At 39.7% G+C, this 23,227-nt stretch overlaps 1 protein-coding gene, 1 non-coding gene and 1 pseudogene across 2 annotated transcripts in view; 2 read left to right on the top strand and 1 right to left on the bottom strand.

Annotated features, from left to right (window-relative positions):
• Window positions 1-23,227, bottom strand: part of LOC112176908 (alpha-glucan water dikinase 2) — a 94,255-nt gene that overhangs the window by 38,250 nt on the left and 32,778 nt on the right. The gene's annotated exons all lie outside the window — the stretch shown is intronic.
• LOC112181099 lies at window positions 6,871-6,977 on the top strand. The gene has a single exon (XR_002928704.1). It is a non-coding gene; the product is annotated as a small nucleolar RNA R71 (small nucleolar RNA).
• On the top strand, window positions 8,946-13,121 carry LOC112176909 (annotated as a pseudogene).

Below are 23,227 nucleotides of genomic sequence, written 5' to 3'. Positions count from 1 at the left end.
AAGTCACAAATTGCTATGGAGCAATTATGACAATCCTGGATTGATGGCTTCCCACTATACCCAATCTCAAATTTTGATGCCTCTTGAAATCCCTTGAGAAATTGATGAGGATTTGATGGAATTTTGGTGAGGTGAATCTTGTTGAGGTGATGGTGGATCTTGGTGAGGAGGAAAATAAATCTTAGTGAGGAGGAAAATGGATCTTGGTGAGGTGGTGGTGAAAATATGAGGACGAGAAAAATGGTGGTGTGGTGGAGTGTGGTCTGTTGGAGGAGAAGAGAGAAGAAGGGATGGGATGGGTCTGGTGGTGTGTGCGGCAGAATTAGGTTCAGAGGAATAGATGGGGATAATTATGGGTATATATGCTGCGTGTGTTCGAAGAGATCATGACAATTAAGGTGGTGGCTACCGTTTTGAAGAGAGTAGAAGCTGAGGGGATAACGTCACGTGGGAAGACAGAAGAAAAGTGGGTTGTTGCCACGTGCTAGCATATAAGTGGTTCAAATTAATTATACAAAGCTTTGATTAATGCTGCACCGCCTGCACGTGAATATGACTGTGGCTGAACATGATTAATTAATCATGATTTTATTAATTAATCAAATCAAATGAATAACTAATTAATCAAATCATTGATTAATTAATCATGACTCTCTCATTTCATTTTTTTCTTCTTTTTCATTCCTTTTCTCTTCTCCATATACTTCTACTCATACTTTAAGGCATTTGGATTCCGCTCCCTTAATCGGCATTGACCACGGTTGACCCACATTGACAATTTCTTCCTTTTATCGGAAACTTCATTTTGCTCAATTTTCGCGTCATTTTCTTTCGATTTCCGCAACTCCGCTTATTTCCTACAAGTAAATAAAAATGGATTAATTACATTATAATTGACTTGAGGACTAACTAATTTATCATGTTTTAGATACAATTACATGCATAGAAATGCGTGTAATCACACCCCCACACTTGAACTTTGCTTGTCCTCAAGCAATCTAAATGAAATTTAATATGAAAATCTAATAACTCACAAACATAAAGATAGTGTAGTATTAGCCTTTCCAACTATAACCCTCAGAGAACTAATTATGTATATGACCATGAAGTTGACAAAGCACAACATAAGATTTTTGAATTTGTAAGGCAATTGAGATGCACATGTGAGAAATGCTCAAGTATATGCATGTGTTGACCATGTGTCAAATCAATCCACCACAATCAAATAGGCATATAGAAGACCCGATATAACTCACTAAACTCACATAGGTTCACTAAGTATTACCGCTCAAGTGTTTATGGGTTATATGTGTTTCACTCAAAAGCAATTTCACAACATGCGCCGCCATATGCTTGCTCTTTGATCTCATCTCCGCTAGGTAGCTCACAACTTTCAAGATTAAGAGGTCTTTTATTTGGTTGTAATGGGGCTAAGGGTAAGTGGTTAATAGAAATGAAGGATAAGGAAATACAAAGTCCATAGAAATCGATGAAGCAACTCTCTCTTGTAGAGGTATATGACTTTTGCTTTCGAATGCTAAGTCACTCACTCTAATCCCAATGTACAACCCACACTACACTATTCTATAAACAAAATAATACTATCTATTTTTTCATCTTTTTTTTTTTTTTTTTTTTTTTTACACTTTTTCTTTTCTTTCTCTTTCTTTCTCTTTGAACTTTCTTTTTATTTTCACAACTTTCTAAGCACACACTCACCCCCACACTTATTCTTTTGTAACCTCACACTTTGACTTCTTTTTTTTTTTTTTTTTCTTTTCTTTTCTTTTGAAGCACTCAATATAAAGTCATTCTCTCGAATCGCTTCACCAACTACCATGGAAGGGTAGGATAAAAGTGTTTAGGCTAGGTAGGAATTTGTGGTGGAAATGAACAAAAAGGCTAAATATATAAATAGGCTCAAAGTGGCAATCTAGTGGTAAATATTTTTGGGCACATGCTTCTTTGGCCATGGTGGTATATAGTCCTAATGCCTCCATCCTTTCTATCATGTCGCAAGCTAAAAGTAGCCTCGAGAGGTCTCAAGCAAGTTCTAGATACGCAATGTCATGAAATTGTACACACATGAAGAAAAAGTGAATGAACAATACATACACTATAGATATTAGGCTCAAAAGCTCACAATTAAGGCATGCAAGTCAATCAAATCATCTATATGCTTCTCTAATTATGATGAACCAACCTAACCATAGGCTATGTGCACACATATAGTCAAGCATAGATCACATATGCACTCAATTACAAAACAAATTCATAGTCCTAGATCATGCTTAATCTATCCACAATCATAACAAGTTAAGTCCATGGCCCGTCATTGGGGTTGGAAAAGGCATTAACCACTAAAATATAATTACATAAAGCTAATCTAATTTTTTTTTTATAGGCGCCCGAGCCCTCACCCCCACACTTAAAACCAACATTGTCCTCAATGTTGTAAAGTGAGCTCGAAAGCTAAATCCGTGTTGGAGTTAGACATGAGAGTGAAGTCTGGACGAAAGCACAAAAATTAACTACGAAAATAAAAATCTAAATGCGGAGTAAAGTTACGGAAAACCCCCTTTGTAGACCTCCATTGCTCACGACCTTCGGAGAAGACAAATATGAGACACCAACCTCAAGGCACAAGGCCTTGACTTCCTTAACGTATGCTCCAAGCTAGCTCTAGGTGCTCATGAAAGATCAACTCTATTGAGAAATATATAGTGTCCAAACAGCAATGCGTCACAAATAGGCCACCAAAGAATAAGGACAAAGATCCTCCATTAAGCTCATAGGCTTTGGCACCTCCAATACACCAAAAACTGCCCATAGATTATCCTCCAACGATGAAATGAAGTGCGAAGAAGTCCAACCAACCTGAGTGAACAAAACCAGTGAGTGCAGAAAACTTCCAGCAATGAACTTTCTGTCTTTTAATGCCCATATCTCAAAATCGGAAAGTGATAAGTAAGTGCTCTCTGAATTGGAAAGTAGACTGAGAGAGCTTTCTATCCATATAAAGTGAGCCACCTATCTCCAACTGAGATGAAAACTATAGCTGGTCAAAGTTTCCAATCTGTCATGAAGACTCCTGCTGACCCTCAGGCACCAAAACTGTAATATCTGAAGCTCCAGAGGTGCAAAGAGGGTGAGACCAACTGGATACGAAAGTAGACTCATGAATATATCTGAAGGTAAAATTTCACTGAAGTATCATATCTGAGTCAAACATCGTTGGCCTCCAAAGTCACTGATCTGTTCTGCAGTTTCTGCTGTGCCCTATTTCTGACCCCTGTCACTTAGAACACAATATCTGAAGTTTGGAAGGTTCAAATCAAAAACTGTTTCTTCTGTATATAGAGGACATGTGAAGATACATCTCTGAAAAATTTTAGCTCCAAATAGCTTGATATGTAGAGGGTGTAGCTTCTCAAAGTCACTCTACAGTAGCTGTCTCTGTTCTGACCTCCATGCCTTGACCATTAAATAACTTGAGTTCCAGTGACTGAAAGTGGTTCAAATTTTGGCACAAGACAGTAGACACCCAGGGATATATCTCCAGAAAATTTCAGCTGAAATTCACATGTTTATTGAAAGTTATAGTCAACCAAATTCAACTGAACTTTCTGGACAGAAACTACTCACCACTACATTCTTGCTTTCTTCACACTTCCAACTCTAAACATCTCCCATCCTCCCAAAAAGATGGCGAAAAAGCCTTATTGATGCAAAATGAACAAGTAAATTTCAAAACCACATAGGGTTGCCTCCCTAGAAGCGCTTGTTTTTAAAGACCCCAAGCCGGTCTTCTTCACTTTTCTTCCTCAAGGTGGCTCAAAGGATGTCTTCTTACCACCCACAACAATTGTGCTAGCCTCACCATCATTTCCAAAACATCTAGCAATCGAAGAAGCGAGCTTGTAGCTTGGAGGTGGAGGCCAATCATACCTCTTTGGAATTTCCTTCTTCACAACTCCGCAAGTCTCCCTTAATTTCTTGATGGACTCCTCTTGTGCTTCACTCAATGGTGAACTTTTCTTCTTGTGTTGCTCATAAGTCTCAAGAGTAGGGGTTGTTTGCTTTTCAAGCTCAATAGTAGTCTCCAAAGTAGAAGTAGGAACTACATCATCATGCTTCAATGGTGGCTCATGGTCATAGCCCCAAATAGGTGAGAAATGATCTTGTGCACGGATTGTAGGCTTAGAAGGATTCAAAGGTCCAAAGATCCGCTCACTCTTGGCTTCATTACCCTTCACCAAATCAATAGAGAATACCTCCTTCATAATGTCCGGCGGATAGAATGGATTGCATACTTTGATCTTCACTTTGTCACCTAACACCTTGAGTTTGATGGTACCCTTCAATACATTGATCTTCACACCCGCCATTGCCATAAGTGGTCGGCCTAGAATGATAGGTAACTCATTATCAAGGTAGGGGTCTTCACCCATATCCAACACTACAAAGTCGGTCGGTAGAATAAACTTATTTACTCTCACTAGCACATCCTCTACAACTCCCACCAGACGCCTTGTGCTACGATCCGCTAATTGCAATCTAATCGATGTGGGCTTCAACTCACCAATTTGTAGCTTCCGATATATAGCCAAGGGCATCAAATTGACACTCGCCCCTAAGTCCATGAGAGCTCCTTCAAACACTTTCTCTCCTATGGTACACCCTATGGTAAAGCTCCCCGGATCTTGCATCTTTGGTGGTAGTCTTCGTTGGATAATTGCACTTACTTCCTCCTTCAACTCAAATGTCTCATCGGCTTTAAATTTCTTTTTGTTCATGCACAAGCTCTTGAGAAATTGAGCATACACCGGCACTTGATGAATGAGGTCCATCAATGGGATATTGACATCCACTTTCTTAAATATTTCTTGTATCTCCCTCATCAAGCCACTCTTCTTCTTACCCCTCTTTGAGTTATCTCTTCTTGCGGCATTAGGATAAGGAAGTGGTGGCTCCGGTGCATTCAAATCAAGAGGTGGATCAAATGTGAGACTTCCGGTAGCGCCCCTAAGGGTAGTCACGGTCCCACTAGGGTTCTTAGCCCTCAAGGCCTCGCCTAGTGATGAGTAGACCGGACAACTCCTATCCCTAGAGCTACCATGCATATGTAAATCTTCCTCCTTATTCCTCCCCTCATTTTCTCTAGAAATAGATGGCTCAAACTCATGAGTGGTGGGTCTAATGTCATTAAGAACCTTCCTAGAGGTGTTATCGGCCGTAGATGGGTCCCTAGCCTTCATGGCCTCACCATCTAATTTAGGGTCCGAGACATCCTCATCCCTAGAAGTCTTCTTTCTCAACAAAGCTCTTTCCTTGCCACTATCAATCAACCCATATTTGCTTGCATTGTTCTCAAAGGACAAGAAACCATAACCTTTACCAAGAATAGCTTCTCCGGAGGGTACATTTTCTTCCCCTCCGGCTACCTTATCCACCCCCTTATTTCTTCCTTTGGCATTCAAAGACACATCACCCACTCCATATTTACCGGAAGGTACATTTTCTTCCCTTCCGATCCCATCCTCCTTATGATAAAAAGAATCATGATGTGTATGCAATTGATCATCAACAACATGGCCAAGAGGTACATTTTCTTCTCTCTTGGCCCCATATGAATGCAAATCAACATCGTCATCAAATAAAGGATTTGTATGGAAACTAGAAGATGTAGGCATGTAAACATGATTATCATATACCTTTCCCGAACGTAGAGTGGTGATGGCATTGCATTCATGGAGTTTTCCTCTTGGGTTTGGCTCCGGTTGTGAAGGTAAGGCTCCTTTTGGTCTCTCACTCATGTTGGTGGCCATTTGGCCCACTTGTACCTCTAATCTAGCCATGCCTTGTTGTAGAGTTTGATACCCTTGAACTAGTGAAGAGATGCTTTGCTTGGTATCCGCATTAGTAGAAGTTTGAACCTTGAGAAACTCTCCCATCAAATCTTCAAAATTAGGCTTCTTTGGTTCACTTGGAGCTTGAATAGGAATGCCTTGAAGAATAGGAGGGGAATTGTAGTTCTCGTCTTGGTGGGAGCCTTGAAATGAGCTAGGATTTCCTTGAAACTTGCTACCACTATAGCCAACACCTTGTGTAAACCCGGGAGGGGTGTTTTGACCATGAAATCCTTGACTTGAGGTAGATTGACCTTGAGAATTAGACCCATATGCTTGCTGTCCATGTTGACCATATTGTGAAAATTGAGTATTTCCTTGGTGTGCATTGCCATAATTAGCAACATTTGATGAGTCTTGACCTTGGCCACCTCTAAAGCTTTGCTTTCCACCTTGAAACGCACTAGATGAACCTCCTTGGTCTCTCCAAGAAAAATTGGGATGATTCCTCCAACCGGGGTTATAAGTATTAGAGTAAGGATCATTTCTTTGGTTCCTTGGCACAAAATTACCCACTTGGTTCACTTGTTCTTCAATAAAGTCCGGAAACTTGGATGATAAGTGACACTCTTGAGTAGAATGTGCTAGACTCTCACAAAGCAAACATGATGTAGAAGTTGCCATCTTGACTTGGGCTTGAGTAGGATTCCGGTTCACTTGGTTTAGAAATTGGTCAATCTTGCTTTCTAGCCTCTTGAACTCATGCATAGAAGGCCCGGATGATGTTCCTTGAACCTCATAGATTCCATCACGGCTCGATGTGTTCTTCTTGCTAGGTGCTTGTTGTCTCCTTGCATCATGATCGTCCCAATGAAGGGAATTAAGTGAAAGCTCTTCATATGTGTCCCAAGCGGCATCGGGAAGCTTGCTTGCAATAGTTCCACCACTAAAAGTGTCAACTCTTTGTCTTTGGTCCGCCATCAATCCTCTATAGAACTTGTCCACAAGAAACCACTTCTCTAACCCATGGTGAGGACATGACATCTCAAGATCCTTAAAGCGCTCCCAACACTCATGAAAACTTTCTTGAGGGTGTTGTCTAAATGCAATTAGCTCATCTCTAACATTGGAAGTTCTTGAAGGAGGATAGTACTTTCCTAAGAAAGTTTCTTGCATCTCAACCCATGTACGTATTGATCTAGGAGGCAACTTGCTCAACCACTTTCTTGCATGGTTCTTGAGTGTGAAAGGGAATAATCTAAGCTTCAAACCATTAGAAGTGAGACCATTAGGTTGAACGGTAGTACACACTTGCTCAAACTCCGCAATGTGGTCATAAGGATTTTCCAAAGCCATGCCATTAAATGTGGGTAGAATGCTCAATGTAGTTGGCTTGATCTCAAAGTGATGGTCACATGGAGGGAGTACAATGCAAGAAGGGTGATCAACAATAGTGGGGCTAGTATACTCCCTCATAGTCTTGCCTTGGGGAGGATTTTGTGCGTCTCCCATGTTGACTTCTCCTTGTGAACGTCTTAGAGGTACTCTCTCTTGATCAAGAACTCGAGGTGGAGCACTCTCAGTCTCTAATGGCCTTTGAATCCTCCTTCTTGGTCTCCCTCTAGTGTCCTCACTCAATACCCTTCCTCTTCTAAGAGTGATCGGTTGATATGAAGAAGATGCTTCGTTCATACACCTTGGAACAAAAATGAGACCACGTAATAAGTACTAAAGAATTCACAAAATAGGCAATGAGAATCAAATTTCACTTTTTACAATGAATGAGAGGGGTTAAGAAGAGAGAGTAGGATAACAATTAAACAAGAAAATAAAATAACCAAAGCAAAGAAATGGTGAAAACCAACAACTCAAGAAATTAAAGACAAAGTAGGAAACCTAATAAAAAGCTACCAAACAAGTCAAGGCAAGTGACAATCGCTATCGATGCTCATGTCTTACATGTACTACAAAGTAATACAAGGCCCGTCACTTCGATAGAAATAATCACAACGTCTCAACAAACAAACACACAAGTAGGAAATAATCTAAATAAGAAAAGTAAAATAAAGAAACAGTTTTTATTTTTATTTTTTATTTTTAATCTAAACAAACAAAGAAAAATTAATTAAAATTAAGAAAATAATGCAAGTGACCTAACAACCAAAAACCAAGGGATTAAAGCTATTACACTTTAATCCCCGGCAACGGCGCCATTTGATTTGTGTGCTTGAATGCAACTTACGCGCAATAAGGGCACGGTCATCAAAGAAGTGGGAAATATTTGGACCCGAAATTATCGTACCACGGGGATTGAAAAGCTAACTACAATCCTTGGTTATGCCGATTACTAAGTCACCAACAATTTAACAAACAAAACCTAAAAATAGCACCAAGCTATTTACATGCCCGGCTAGGAACAACCAAGCCTAAAATGGGCACTACACCAAAAACCTTATCAGACAACACTTTTTGCACAACGAAAAAAAAAAAAGTGTTGTGTGATGAAGGAAAGTGAATCACACAACGCGTTTACAAAACTTGCGTTGTATAAGGCGGTTAAAATTATGAACTTTTTAGGTAGAAGGTCATCGCACAACAGTTACAAGAATATTGTGTTGTCTGAATGAAACAAAAAATAGTGGCAGATTTCCCTCCTAGCTTGACTCAAATTTGGCCCCAAATTGATACTCTAAAGTACAACAGAATAGTTATATCTGTTGTATGAGTGTAGCTTGCAAAATATCATACAACTGTTTTTTTACTTTCTGTTGTCTGATAAAGGGAGATCTATTGGGAATGTTTGGATGTGTGTAGATTTGCTTCAAAATGGCACTTACTCCCCCTTAAAACCTATAGATTTTGATTAAGATGTATCTAGTAATTGCATACTCCCACAACCAAATTACTTATTTGTGTTGTGTGAATGAGTAATAACTAAACCTAGCACTACTCTACATGCAATCAAAGCATATAGCGAGAAGTTTCCCTCTTTGAAATCTCAATTTAAGTTTTATTTTTATATTATCAGACAACATAACTTGTTTTTTCCGTTGTCTAATTCATAAATACAAAAGAAAAAAGAGCCATCTCGATCTATGGTAGACGAAATGGGTCATTTTCAACACTCGGACAAAATACTGAAATAGTCTTTTGCTCTTTTCTTCGAGCCATCTCCTCAAACAGCCTTTCCCCAATTGTATCGATTTGAAATCTCCAATTGCCAAAAATCCAGACGTCTTCGTAATCCCTTTTTGCTTAGTTTCCTTTCTGTTTCAATTCACATAAATCCGATCAAAGATTACCTCCATGCCCATCTCCAAACCCTAATTTCTCTGAATCCCAGTTTCTTTCTGTTTCGAACCACTCCTTCATCGTTACCAGGCCATCGTCCGACTCCAAACTCTCGCCCAACGATGTCAAGGTAATAACTGGCTGTCAGTCGTCGTTTGCACAATCTTCTTCTTCATCAATGTCATTACAACGAGTTCAGGCCAAAAGAGGGAGAAAGAGCGCCCCTCGCCTCTCTAATCACATAAAGCCCTAATCTTTTCTTAGGGTTAAGAGTTGAGTTGAAGTTTGGAAGTGTTTTGAGTTTCGTTTGATGAAAGAGGGAGGTTGATGTTGGCGAATCCTCGGTCGTGTAATGGTCAGAGGGTGGTGGCGGCGGTTCTGTGTGGAAGTTTGTCATTGTTTGGTGCGTTTCTGGGTCTTAATGGGTTTTTCAGTTTAGTTTTTGGTTTTTCATATGTGATTAGAAATGATGTTCTTCATTGCAATTCTGTGTGGAATCAGAATGGTTAAGTGATTCTGGTTAGTTTGATTTGTATGAGAATTTGTAGAGGACCCTTATTTGACATGAAACTTGTGTTATTGAAATGAGTTTTATGTATGTGTAGGATGACAAGCTGGTGCAAGAAATGCATGTATTTGAAACCGAAATTGGAGAAGTTGGCAGTCGAGTACCATTCAAGATAGTTTTGACACTTGATAGTTACTGAACTTCTATTAATGTTATAAACAATGTCATATGGGAACTGCAGAACACTGATATTTTGCTCTATTGAAGCTGTTCTACTTTGTGAGTTACTATCTTTGTATGCATTAAAAGTAGGTTTTAATTAACTTAGACCTTCATTCTTTTAGTTTGTAAAAACATGAAATGATTGTTGGGGAGCTTAGAATATAGTTTGAAAAAGATGCATGTCTTGATGATATCCAGCCTTGTTGTTTCCAGAATGCCCTTTTGCGGTTCTGATATTGATCCTTGCATTTCTGCAGTATTTGAAAGAACAAAGGCTTCCTCCTCAGACATTCATACCTCTCCAATCTGTTCGTGTAAAGCAAGCAATGGAGAGATTGCATAACTTGGGTGGTACTGCAAAGCTGGTTTTTGATGTTGTCCAATATCCTTTCTTCATGCTATTGATCCAGAATTCTTGATAACAAAAGTTCCATAATTATGTGTTGTTGTTTTCATCTTATGGTACAGTAGAGATTGAAGCATGATGTGTTATTTTCTGCTTCTACCAGTGCCTACATTGGTTTAGTGTGCAAACTTTTATTCTCACAAAGTATGTAGTTAAGAAGATATGCAATCTTGTGTAATCTTGTTGGTGTTTGTCTGCATGTGTAGTGCATATTTTGCAGCCTTTTGTTTGTATGGATAGGAATAGGCAGAGACATTATGTGTCTGCTTGATACACACACACACACACACATTTCATGTTTTCCAGCATATGCAGTATTGGGAGTATCTTTGATCATGTAACCTACCAAGTTTATTTATACTGAATAATTCTTTATTATATTCATTTCTGTTCAGATCATTTTTATGTAGGCCTCTTCCTCTTTTCTGTGTATATATTTACTACCTGTTTAAAGAATAGTCTGCACATTTTTTTCCTCTAAATATGTTCTTTTGCTAAATATCACTTAATGTTGATAAAGCACTTATATGATAGCTATTTGCATCTTGTGATCCAGGTTCTACACATGGATAGGAATGACTATTACGGAGGAGAGTGTGCATCACTTAATCTTATTCAGGTCCTATTCTGCTGCTTAATCTTTAACTTGTGACCAAGTACTAGTTTTATACTTCTATTATGGTGCCTCACTGTTTTAGTTAACCTTTAATTTTGAGTTTTTTTTTTTGGTGATCTTTACACTATTTTCTGGCAGCTCTGGAAGAGGTTCAGGGGAGATGATAAGCCCCCAGCCCAGTTGGGCTCTAGTAGGGATTATAATGTGGACATGGTCCCTAAGGTATGTTTTGTCTGTCATATTCTACATTGCTTTGCCTTGTGCTTTGCTCACAAGCTACGGGTTAGTTTTATTTGTTTTAAGTTTCCCTAACCTGTTTTATTTTCTCTGTGTAGTTTATGATGGCCAATGGAACGCTAGTGCGTGTCCTTATTCATACAGATGTTACCAAGTATTTGTCCTTCAAAGCTGTGGATGGTAGTTTTGTCTATAATAAAGGAAAGGTAAAACTTTTACCGACTTGCGATACTTCTTGATTATTCTTACACATTGATATATTAAATTGATCTCAATCATTATGAGTGGTATATCCATTGCAATAGGTTCACAAGGTTCCAGCAAATGATATGGAGGCACTTAAATCTATGGAGGCACTTAAATCTCCACTCATGGGTCTATTTGAAAAGCGCCGTGCCCGAAAGTTCTTCATAGAGATGATCGCTACCTGGATGAACCTGCACTGGATACTGTGAAAAGGATGAAGGTAAGTACTGGCTGAGATGAGTTGGTTTTTGTATCTAGATCTTTAGTTTTGTGTATCAGATGTTTCGTCATTGTCATGCACTTGAGTTTTCCCTATTGTTTCTGTCATAGCTTTATGTGGAATCTATTGCACGTTTTCAAGGAGGATCTCCATACATTTATCCTTTGTATGGACTAGGAGAGCTTCCTCAGGTCTGTCACTCTGTTTTTATATTCGAGTATAACTATTGTGAAAGTCAATAAGGATATTCATTTCTTTTATGAGTAGGGCTTTATGCAGGCATTTGCACGACTTAGTGCGGTTTATGGTGGTACTTATATGCTTAATAAACCTGAACGCAAGGTACTTCTACTTTCCTTCACATGTTTTATGGATTTAACACTATTTGCAACTATTGCATCACTTTTTTTTTTCTCTACTCTATAATTGGAAAGTGCTGTGCTCATGTTATTTGGTCTAGACACTGAGTTGTCTCGTGCCTGATGCTAGGTGGAGTTCAATGAGGAAGGGAAAGTTATTGGTGTCACATCTGAAGGTGAAACTGCCAAGTGCACTAAAGTTGTCTGTGACCCTTCTTACTTACCCAACAAGGTAAATTGTTATGATTCTTCTGAGTTTGCATAAAATTTGAGGTTCTGGTTATTGCGGTAAATTGTTAAGAAACAATAAATATTTTGAAGAAAGTGCAAATGAGATGGACGAGGAGTCTTCTGGAATTAAACAGAGTGAAGAAACTGCAAATAGGTTGATATAATAATCCCATCTACTGTTTGGAAATGCAGATGCTTCTATTTATTTATAGGCCCCTATATCTTCGCGTTTCTTCTATATCAAACTTTGAAGGGTTAAGAAAAATGTTGTTATCTCGTACTTAAACTGAAGATTCAATGCATTTCAACAGGTCAGAAAGGTTGGTAAGGTTGCAAGGGCTATAGCCATAATGAGCCACCCAATTCCAAACACAAATGATTCTCATTCAGTGCAGGTTATCCTGCCACAAAAGCAGCTGGGTCACAGATCAGATATGTAAGTTTTTCTTTATATTGCAACGAATGCTCTTATGCATTTCATTTCTGTGATATTGTTATTGTTTTATTAAGTAGGAGTAGAACTGGATGTAATATTTTTTTTTTTTTTCATTTCTTTGAGAGGGCCTAATGGTGTTAAAGAGAAATAACTTCTAGTTGATTAGTTGAATATGCTATACAAGTCTGATTAGTTGAGCATCTGGACATATCATGGCTCTGTAAGTCTGGAAACCTTTGAAACTCTGAGTCCTATTTTAGGGTATGTTCACAGTCTGATGTGATTTTCTTCCTACTCAACATGGCTAGTTGGGAAGGTTTTTCTCAGTATATGTGTCTCCATACCCATAAAATTTCGTGAATTGGAAGTTCAGCTGGCATCTAAAGCATATAATTCATAGTATGCTGTATAGACTTGATTAAATATGCTGCTATAATATTTATAGCCTTTGTCGCCTCTAGTTATATTGCTGGTATATAATGTTCTAGCAATTGAAAAGTTTGGTAAGTCTTTGATATCAGGTGCTCTACTGGACTTGAAAGAATGTATAATTCACGGAATAGAAACTATGGTGGCAAGGTATGCAATTTTTCCAGCAAATGTATATATTTTTTTTGTTTCAATTTTTGTTTTTGCTTTTCTGTTACATTGGAGACTATGGTGCTTTACAATTTGTATTTTTTTTCTATCCACATAATTTTTTTGTTCTTCTTTTTTCATATGTGGTGGCAAGGTATGGAACACTTCCCCAGATGAGCAAAACCGCCTCAAAGCTCAAGTCTTTAACAACTCATGTACTCCATTTTCAAAAAGCAAACTTCTTTACTACAACAGTTGTAGATCGTGAAGAAGAATCACGAAACCCAAAGAGACCCAAGTAGATGATACATTTTCGTGCATCATATATGTGTCATGTTTTGGAACAATATAAATACACACTTTTGATGTCCCAAGTAGATGGGCATGTACTAGAATGCTTTTATAGCTAAACGTTGGCATGATTGGGAAATGCACCCTTTTTGCTTTTGAAGTTTAAAACATTGGTTAGATTACTCATTTGATGGTTTGCAATGTTTACATTTGATGAACTACTGTTCATTTGGTAAATGGACCGAATGCACAATTTAATTCAGGAATGGGATGTTCAAATGATCAGACAACAGAATAAATATAATGGCGACTGCACGAATGGCCAAAATTGGGACAAATACACTGCAATCATTCATATCAAACATCGGTTTTTAACAAATTAGTGTCTTCTAATATATACTCACACAACAGAAGCGATTGAACTATGTTGTCTCAAAAGTTAATTAGACAACAGATATAGTCCAAGAACTGAAGTTTGAAGATCAATCAGACAACAGATGAAATAAAAATATGTTGTCTGACAAGCTTAACATACAACAGCTTGAAAACTAGCACTGTTGTCTGAAGACAGTGCCTCAACTGCTGCGCAGCTGCGCTTGGCATCTGCCGAGCTATCACACAACAGTTATACCATATACCTGTTGTCTGTATGTTTATCACACAACTGTGTTCCACCGTTGTCTGATTTTTCATCAGACAACGGCTCACTCTACAACGGTGGGACTCCAAATCCCACATCGGTTTTCTGCCGTTGTCTGATGCGATTTTTGGTGTAGTGGGGTCAAGAGAACCACAAATAAATGCGGAAGCTCACAACCAAATGGTATGGACAATGAAAGTGGTTTGTGAAATTTGATTTTTTAATTGCGAAGAAAATAAAATTGACAATTGATAATTAAAATTAAAATTAAAAATAAAGATAATAGAAACTAATCAAGATATAGAAATTAGGTCACTAGGGTATCCTCCTAGCCAAATTTAATGCACAAATATGCTCCGACAATGGTCACTCAATTTATAATGGCATCAAGAGCCGTACCCAAGGCTTTTCAAGGCTCATGGGTCATTAGATTCCTTAAAGGGTATTCCTACTCCGGATCAAGGGTCGTAGAAACTCAATTGGGACAATCTAGAGCCTTGTTAGGGCCTCTAGTTGCACTAAAAGGCGAAGAGTCCTAGAATCAAGGTTCCCAAGCTAGCCAATACGGCAATCGAAATTGGTGTTGTAGCTAACCATGTTCTAAACAAGTGTCCTAGCCATAAATTAGAGAAGTGATTAGGTCCCCTAATTTGTTCTAGACATGCTCATCTACACATTCAAGAGTTAATCAAGCTCCTAAGCATGCATCTAAGCCAAATATTATAGAATAGAACATATGCCAAACACGAAATTGAAAACCATTAAACCAAAACATATTTATTACATTAAATCAATGCTAGGGCTCAAACCCTAGCTTCCTAAATAGATTACTCACAACACATCCACAAATCAACAACAATATTCATCAATTAAATAGGTAAAGGTGAAGAAGAGTGAGAAGTAACAAGAACAAGTCACAAATTCCTATGGAGCAATTATGACAAGCCTTGATTGATGGCTTCCCACTATACCCAATCTCAAATTTTGATGCCTCTTGAAATCCCTTGAGAAATTGATGAGGATTTGATGGAATTTTGGTGAGGTGAATCTTGTTGAGGTGATGGTGGATCTTGGTGAGGAGGAAAATAAATCTTAGTGAGGAGGAAAATGGATCTTGGTGAGGTGGTGGTGAAAATATGAGGAGGAGAAAAATGGTGGTGTGGTGGAGTGTGGTCTGTTGGAGGAGAAGAGAGAAGAAGGGATGGGATGGGTCTGGTGGTGTGTGCGGCAGAATTAGGTTCAGAGGAATAGATGGGGATAATTATGGGTATATATGCTGTGTGTGTTCGAAGAGATCATGACAATTAAAGTGGTGGCTGCCGTTTTGAAGAGAGTAGAAGCTGAGAGGATAACGTCACGTGGGAAGACAGAAGAAAAGTGGGTTGTTGCCACGTGCTAGCATATAAGTGGTTCAAGTTAATTATACAAAGCTTTGATTAATGCTGCACCGCCTGCACGTGAATATGACTGTGGCTGAACATGATTAATTAATCATGATTTTATTAATTAATCAAATCAAATGAATAACTAATTAATCAAATCATTGATTAATTAATCATGACTCTCTCATTTCATTTTTTTTCTTCTTTTTCATTCCTTTTCTCTTCTCCATATACTTCTACTCATACTTTAAGGCATTTGGATTCCGCTCCCTTAATCGGCATTGACCACGGTTGACCCACATTGACAATTTCTTCCTTTTATCGGAAACTTCATTTTGCTCAATTTTCGCGTCATTTCTTTCGATTTCCGCAACTCCGCTTATTTCCTACAAGTAAATAAAAATGGATTAATTACATTATAATTGACTTGAGGACTAACTAATTTATCGTGTTTTAGATACAATTACATGCATAGAAATGCGTGTAATCATTATACAAGCTGCCATATCATCAATTGCCGCCATTGCAATTTGGATTAACAGGAAAGAGAGACAGATGAAAGAAAACTACTAAGCTAAGAAAGCCTGGTTGGGAAGAAATCATATTGGAAATGAAGATGAAAGGAAATCGGGGAATGAAGAAACAATAATAGAGAAGGAGAGGGAAAGGAGGAAGGTATGATACCTTTCTCATTTTTTTTTTTTAAAAGAACCGTAGCTGTAAATCTGACATAGTGCTACTACAAAACCTTCCGCCTTTGACACCAGAGCCTATTTCCGTTTACCACCTCATTGTACCACATTCATCATCGTAGGATTTGGATATGCAGCGGCAACAAATGTGTAAAGACGTGCAAGGAGTTGATTAATAAATTATAAATTGTTCAAGTAAAACCCTAATTTGTGTTTGACCCAAACTCTAGGTTACTTGACCTAGTGGTAATAGGGTTTAATTAGAAGAATCTAGAGATTATCTTTCCTTGTGTGATTCAGACTCTATGCATTGTAATCCTCTATATTAAGAGGCCCCTATTATCAATGAGAATACACAGCGATTTCCTCTCAATTTCAGTTTCTCTAAAACACGTTATCAGCACGACGTCCTAACCCTGAAACAAATAGCCAAACCCTGATTCAAGAAGCTAAAAACCTTGAATCCAAATACAAAACCTTGAAGCCTTTTCTGCTTCCACCTCACACCTTGAAGAACTCAATCCCAGGAGTCCAGAACCGGCGGCCCCACCCCAAGAACCTGCCGAACCGGAAACCTACCAAACCGGAAACCTACCAATCCCAGGAGTCCAGAACCGGAAACCTACCGAACCGGCCACCGAAAGCTCCATACAACCCGCAACAAATATTCCATCGGTTCACCAACTTCCAGACCTTTAATTTCCAACAAAATTTTGTCACAAGAAGCTCCTACACCTGATGATTTAGGAACCAGAAGAAATATCACAAAAATGGGCCAAAACGTTGCTGAACCGGCTGACTGAAATTCCGGCAAAAAATCAGTAGAAGCAACAGAAAAAGAAAAAGAAAAAAAAGAGAAAGGAAAAGAAGCCCAAGACCAAGCCCACTGACGCAGACCCCACAGGCACGTCAGCATCAGGGGATCACTGCCACTTCAGCATCCGCCACGTCAGCATAAGGGGACCACTGCCATGTCAGCATCAGGTGACCCACTGCCACGTCAACATCCGCCACGTCAGCTTGGTCAGTCCCTGGTCAACGACGGCCAACAGTCAACACCGGTCAACTGGTCAACGCCGGTCAACAACCGCTGGCCACTTTTCCGGTGACTTTTCTGACCACTTTTTCCTGCCAAATTTTCCAGCGACCTATTTCAAGGTATTTTTTACTAAACGTTCCCGTTTTTTAGAGTTTTTAAATTCAATTTCTCTTCTTTTTCAGGGACTTGCAACCTCCGTTCTTCTACCCCCCCTTTCTTCATCATAGGGGAGACCTAATTAAGCCCAACTGTAGGGGTTCGTGCTCACTCCAAGCTTGGAGCTTGTTGAGATCTCCAAACTTAGAGTTTGTAGAGAATTTATGATCGACCACTTACGACATTGTTTCGATCTAATCCAATACCTCTTGGAATTTAATTTCTTGGAAGCAATTACGTTAGAAATTCCTAATTTCTTGAAAGCGATTACGCTCAGGAATTTTATTTGTTTTTGTGGTAGCTTTTTCAGCTCCGAAACTAACCCTAATTTCTTGTTCTCTTTCAGGATGAGTAACCTGAACAAATTAGACTTTGCTCCATTGGGAACAACTGGCTCTGGATATCATAGGTGGGTTCGTGATATCTGCCAGCATCTCAAGGCCGATGGAATCATGGATACGATTCTCAAGCCTAGCCAGGACGTGCTATGAATGAGCAAGCTCAAGCTTTGAAAGCAAATAGAGCAGCCTTAGAGGCAAATAAGGCGAAAGCCATCATCCTAATGACTCGTCATATGGATGATTCGCTCCAGTACGAGTGTATGAATAAATAAGGCCCCAGAAGGCTGTGGGTCTCACTCGAAGATAGATTTGGCAACGTCCGTGACTCCCTGCTTCCTGACCTAGAAGTGAGATGGCATAGCCTCCGCTTCTGTGATTTCAAGTCAGTTCTTGACTACAACTCGGAAGCACTTCGCATTAAATCCTTAATGGAATTTTGTGGTAAAGAGATCACAGATGCGATGTTGATTGGGAAGACTCTCTCTACCTTCCCCGTCTCTGCATTGATGGTTGCTAAGAACTATCGAATTGATGTTGTTTCAGGACGGATCACAAGGTTTCATGAGCTCATTGGAGCTATGAATATCGCTGAAAAGCATGACAACATCCTTGTGAAGAACTATAATTTGAGATCCGTGGAAATAGAGCATATTCCGGAATCCAATTATAGTTGCGCCCCTAAGAGAAAGCGCCAAGAGCGAAACCCTAATCTTAGGGATACTTCTAGACGTTCTGGTCCATATAATCGCTTTACTTGGGAAGGTAATCGCCAAAATAGGTGAACACGGAACCGAATAGGTAAAAGTGGAAAGAGAGAGGGAGGCAACGCCTCTGGCCATATTGGTGGCGCCACCAACACTAAAAGCCATCTAAATGACGCTTTCAAAGCGCCTCAATCAATGAAGTTTGAGCAAAAAAGATGTATGTTCTCGATGTGGAGTGTCTGATCATTGGGCACACATTTGTAGAGCTCGTGAAGAAATTGTCACCGCTTACAAAGCATATTGTGAAGCAAGAGAAGCTTACTATGTGGAACAAGAAGATCAAAAAGATGATCTAGAGTGAAGGGTTGAAGACTACAAATCTGGCTGGGATCAATAGATCGCCAATTCTATTTAAGTCTTCTTTTTCCAAGAGATATAATAGGCAATTGCCATATATTTTTGTAGTAAATTCCAATGGTTTGGTCTTTCTTCAAAGTAGGCTCACCCAAAATAAGTGTGATGTCTAGGGAGGTTCTGAGATTAGTGGTACTTAAGCGAGCCTTGCTCCACCGACATCTCTCTACTCACCTTGTCACATTTATTTTTGAATTACCGAAAGAAGTTAGATGACTATCATTGTTTTGCTTTAGTTAGCATTTTGGATTATATTTTCTTTAGTCAAACAAACAATGATGTAACTCCGTTGGCTTATGAATAAAATTTCGAGTTCTTTTCATTATGACTCCATTTTGATTCTGAGCATATGACTTTGTGACTACGATGGTTGGGCCATCAGTATTAATTCAAGGACATGGAATAGCCCAAGTTCCCCTTTGCGAAATGGCACCTTGATTACTGTCACGGAAACTCTCTACGCTTCTAGGGAAAATCGACCCTATGAATAGCCAATGGATCCCATGCGAAATCGCATGTAGAGAACTGAAATGAGTTCCTTTGCAATACCTCTAATGATTGCAAACAAAGGCGCATTTTAGAGAAGTTTATGTGTCTCTCTAGTGGACTCTATGTCACTATTCGAGCTATTAATCCAATAAAGTTATGAGGGAAGATCTCTTGGATTTAGACACATATTGGCTTTGTCATGACAGGATAAATCATCCTAGTTATGATATGATGATCTGTCTACTAAAGACTTCACATGGACATCATTTTTTTCGAGCGAAATGAAGCATGAATCAAAAGTTGATTTCTGGACTAAGTGTGACCGACGCAGCTGCGTAGGGCACCGCCTTCGTCCACCACCAGCCTAGGGCTGGCGCAGTCCCTATCCATGACGCCATGGATGGCGACCATCATGGTGATGCTGCAATCACCAACTTGCTTGAAAGAGCGTTTCAGACGCTCAGGCCCAACCAAAGTTCTCATTGGTTGCTTCTAAAGCCTCTCGCTCGTTTTACAAAGCCCGTTGTGGATGGAAATAAGGACTGAGACCGTCCTATGCAAAGGATATGAAAATACTCATTATGTTCTTACATAGAATCCGTAGGGATTCTGTGGACTAGTTCAACCAACTTGCGGACATTTAAATATCTCATGATGTTGGTTGACATGCAAACACGCTGGTCACGTGTTGTGCCATTGTCCACTTGTAAAAGCTGCTTATTATACGCTCCTAGCACATACCATATAACAACGGGCTCACTCCCCGGATCATCCTATTCAGTCAATTGGATTTGACATTGCTAGAGAGTTTACATCGAAGACTTTCGATGGTTATTGTATTGGGACTGATGTTGGACATCATATTCCTATGAACACACCCAAATGGTCTAGAGAAAACGACTACGCTAGTAGTCAGGACATTGGTAATGCGCACCAATCTCCTTATATCCGCTTGGGGTAATGCAATATCGCATGCAGCTATGCTAATTCGTCTACGACCCACCGCCACTCAATCTACCTCTGCGTTACAGCTAGTGACTAGGTACAAGTATCGTACTTACGCATATTTGAGTGTGCCTTTATGTGCCAATTGCCCCACCATAGTGCTCTATGATGGATCCTTACAGACGAATGGGCAACTACGTTGGATTTGAGATTCCAACAAATCGTCCGCCACTTAAATGCCCTTGCTAGGGGATCTCCTTACCGCTAGATTTGCGGATCTCACTTTGATGAGACAGTCTTCCCGTCGTTAGGGTGAGATAAGAACAGGAATGTTCAACAAGAACGACAGGAATTGTCGTAGTCTGTCCCCACTATGTCTCATCTCGATCCCTGTTAAAGTGACGAGATCACACAAATATGCTGCAAACTGATAGGAGCATAAATGCGACGAATATAATGTGCAATCCTCTACACTTTTCTTAGCTATTTCCTTTAAAAAGTCTGTTTTAACTTTGTTTTTCTTTTAGGTAGTTCGTGAAGTAGCTCAAGAGAAATAAGAGCTGAAAGGGAGCAAAGAAGCCATGGATAATGAAGTACTGATGCAAAGGACCAAGTTTGAACAACCTTTTGGCCAGAAATTACTAGGGAAGTCCACGAAATTCATTGCGCAAAACAGTTGCTGCAAAGCAGAAAACTGCAGTTTCAGAATCAGCTTTCTGGGAACGGTTTTGAAAAGCAATTCTTGCACCCTTCCAGATGTACCTTTGCAGAAAGGGCCAGCGATCCTTGAAGACATGATGTTATACTTCAACAAGAGCCAAATAACTGGTCAGAAGTGTCAACGAGGCAGCAGGAAATCAAGCACAAACTAAGCTTCCTGATAAGGCAGAAACTGTCAGCTTTTCAAGAAGCTTATTGGGAGATCTTTTCCGGCGATTTAATTGGAGTTTTTCCAGGAAGTTGTTGATAAATCTAGAAGATATGATGTCATAGAACACGTGGGAGTCAAGAACCATCCAGAAACTTGTCAAGACGAAGTCGTCTCTTGTCCAAGAAGGAAGCTTCAGAGTCAGAAATCGAATCCTAGTCGAAACAGGACTGTTTGGCAGAAATCTTTTGTGGACGAATTTTGGGTGCATTTTTGGAAGGTAATTGCTGATGCAAATATGAAGGAGAGTCCTAGAAGGATTCCTCAAGATTTTTAAAAGATTATTAAGGCTTGAAAATCATTTAATTGTGCACCAATTAGAGTAATCCTCAAGCAACTAGGGGAGCCTTTCAAAGCAGAATTGGAAAAGGAAACTTGGGCGGTGTTTCTCATACACATAGGGCTTCTACAAACGTTGAAAATTACGACCCTACAGCGCCATCTTCTGCCATAAAACTTAGCACACAAAGTTTTGAAATTCCCAAGTCCTCCAAGAGCAAAAACCGTGCACCCCATCATCCATCTTCATCAAGCCTTGCCGTGTACCATCTTGAAGGGAGTTCTTGCGTTCACGGCTGCCTAAAGTGAATTCGTGGCTCTCATCTTCTGCCCTTTACGGTTTTTATTTTCTTGTAATTCAAAACATGCTTGCAAGGACGGACATCCCTACGAGAGGACGTAGCGCCACCCTACACAGAGGTAGGCATGGCGCCAACGCCATAGAGAGTGGCACTTTGGTGTTACAGGCTGTGGCCCCAGCTAGGATGCGTGGGAGGCCCGTGGGTTCGAAAGATACTTTGGCACATTCCAAATCCTTTGATCATTAAGACTCAAAATCCGTCTCATGAGAATCTTCCGGATTGTGGTTATCGTTGGGGGACGCCTCAAGGTCAGAACCTATTCCTGAGAATATAGAGCTCTATGAAAATTACACTAGTGTACATGAGACGTGGGATAGAAACTCCATCATAATGATGATGTAGTTGAGCATGCGCATGAGTTTGTTGAGTCCGATGATATCGAACCACACTCCATTGATGAATGAATGCCAACGTAGAGAGATTTGGCCTAAATGGAAAGATGCGATCCAGGTTAAGTTGGATTCTCTAACGAAGATGAAGGTTTTTGAGCCAGTGATGCCAACACCTCCTAATATAAAACCTGTTGACTAATGGGTCTTCGTTAGAAAGCGTGATGAGAAAATGAGATGGCAATCTCGCCTTATGGCACAAGGCTTCTCACAAAACGCCCTGGAATAGACTACAATGAGACATATTCTCTCATAATGGATGTTATTGCACTCCACTACCCTGTCAGTTTGGTAGTTTCCGAATAACTGAACATGCAGCTTACAAATGTGGTCACTATGTATCTCTATGGGAATCTAGATACGGAATATACATGAAGTTTTATGGTGAACTTAATTTACCCAAGTCAAGTGACTCTAAACCACGGAGTGCGTTTACAATAAGATTGAAACGCTTACTAAGATGACTACTTGATTGGGAAGGGATATGCCCGCGCGTTTCCATAACAAGTTTCGGATTCTATCGCGGTTCATGTTGGACATGATCTTCATTGGAAGCCGTTAAAAAGTTAAGGGAAACCGTTGAACACTTGAAATCCGAGTTTGAGATGAAGGGTTTTGGGAGAACACGATTATGTCTCAGTTTGGAACCTGAGCATCGTGTCGATAGATGCTTAGGCATTTTGACAAGGTTAAGCCTTCAAGCACCCCCATGATCGTCCACAGTCTTGATCCTGAAAATGATCCTCTTCGTTGAAAGGATGATGACGAAGATGTGCTAGAGGCAAAAGTGCCTTACTTAGTACAATGGGCGCATTATTGTACTTAGCTAAATGCACAAGACTAGCATCTCATTTGCAGTAAGCTTGTTAGCTAAGATATAGCTCTGTGGCAACGCGACGCCATTAGGATTGGTGTAAAAGATATCTTTCGATACTTGAGTTGTACGATTGATATGGGCTTGTTCTATCCCTACAGA

Source organism: Rosa chinensis, chromosome 7 (genome assembly GCF_002994745.2).
Source record: "Rosa chinensis cultivar Old Blush chromosome 7, RchiOBHm-V2, whole genome shotgun sequence".
In the NCBI taxonomy this organism is placed as follows: domain Eukaryota; kingdom Viridiplantae; phylum Streptophyta; class Magnoliopsida; order Rosales; family Rosaceae; genus Rosa; species Rosa chinensis.
This window is presented reverse-complemented; position numbering and strand designations above follow the sequence as displayed.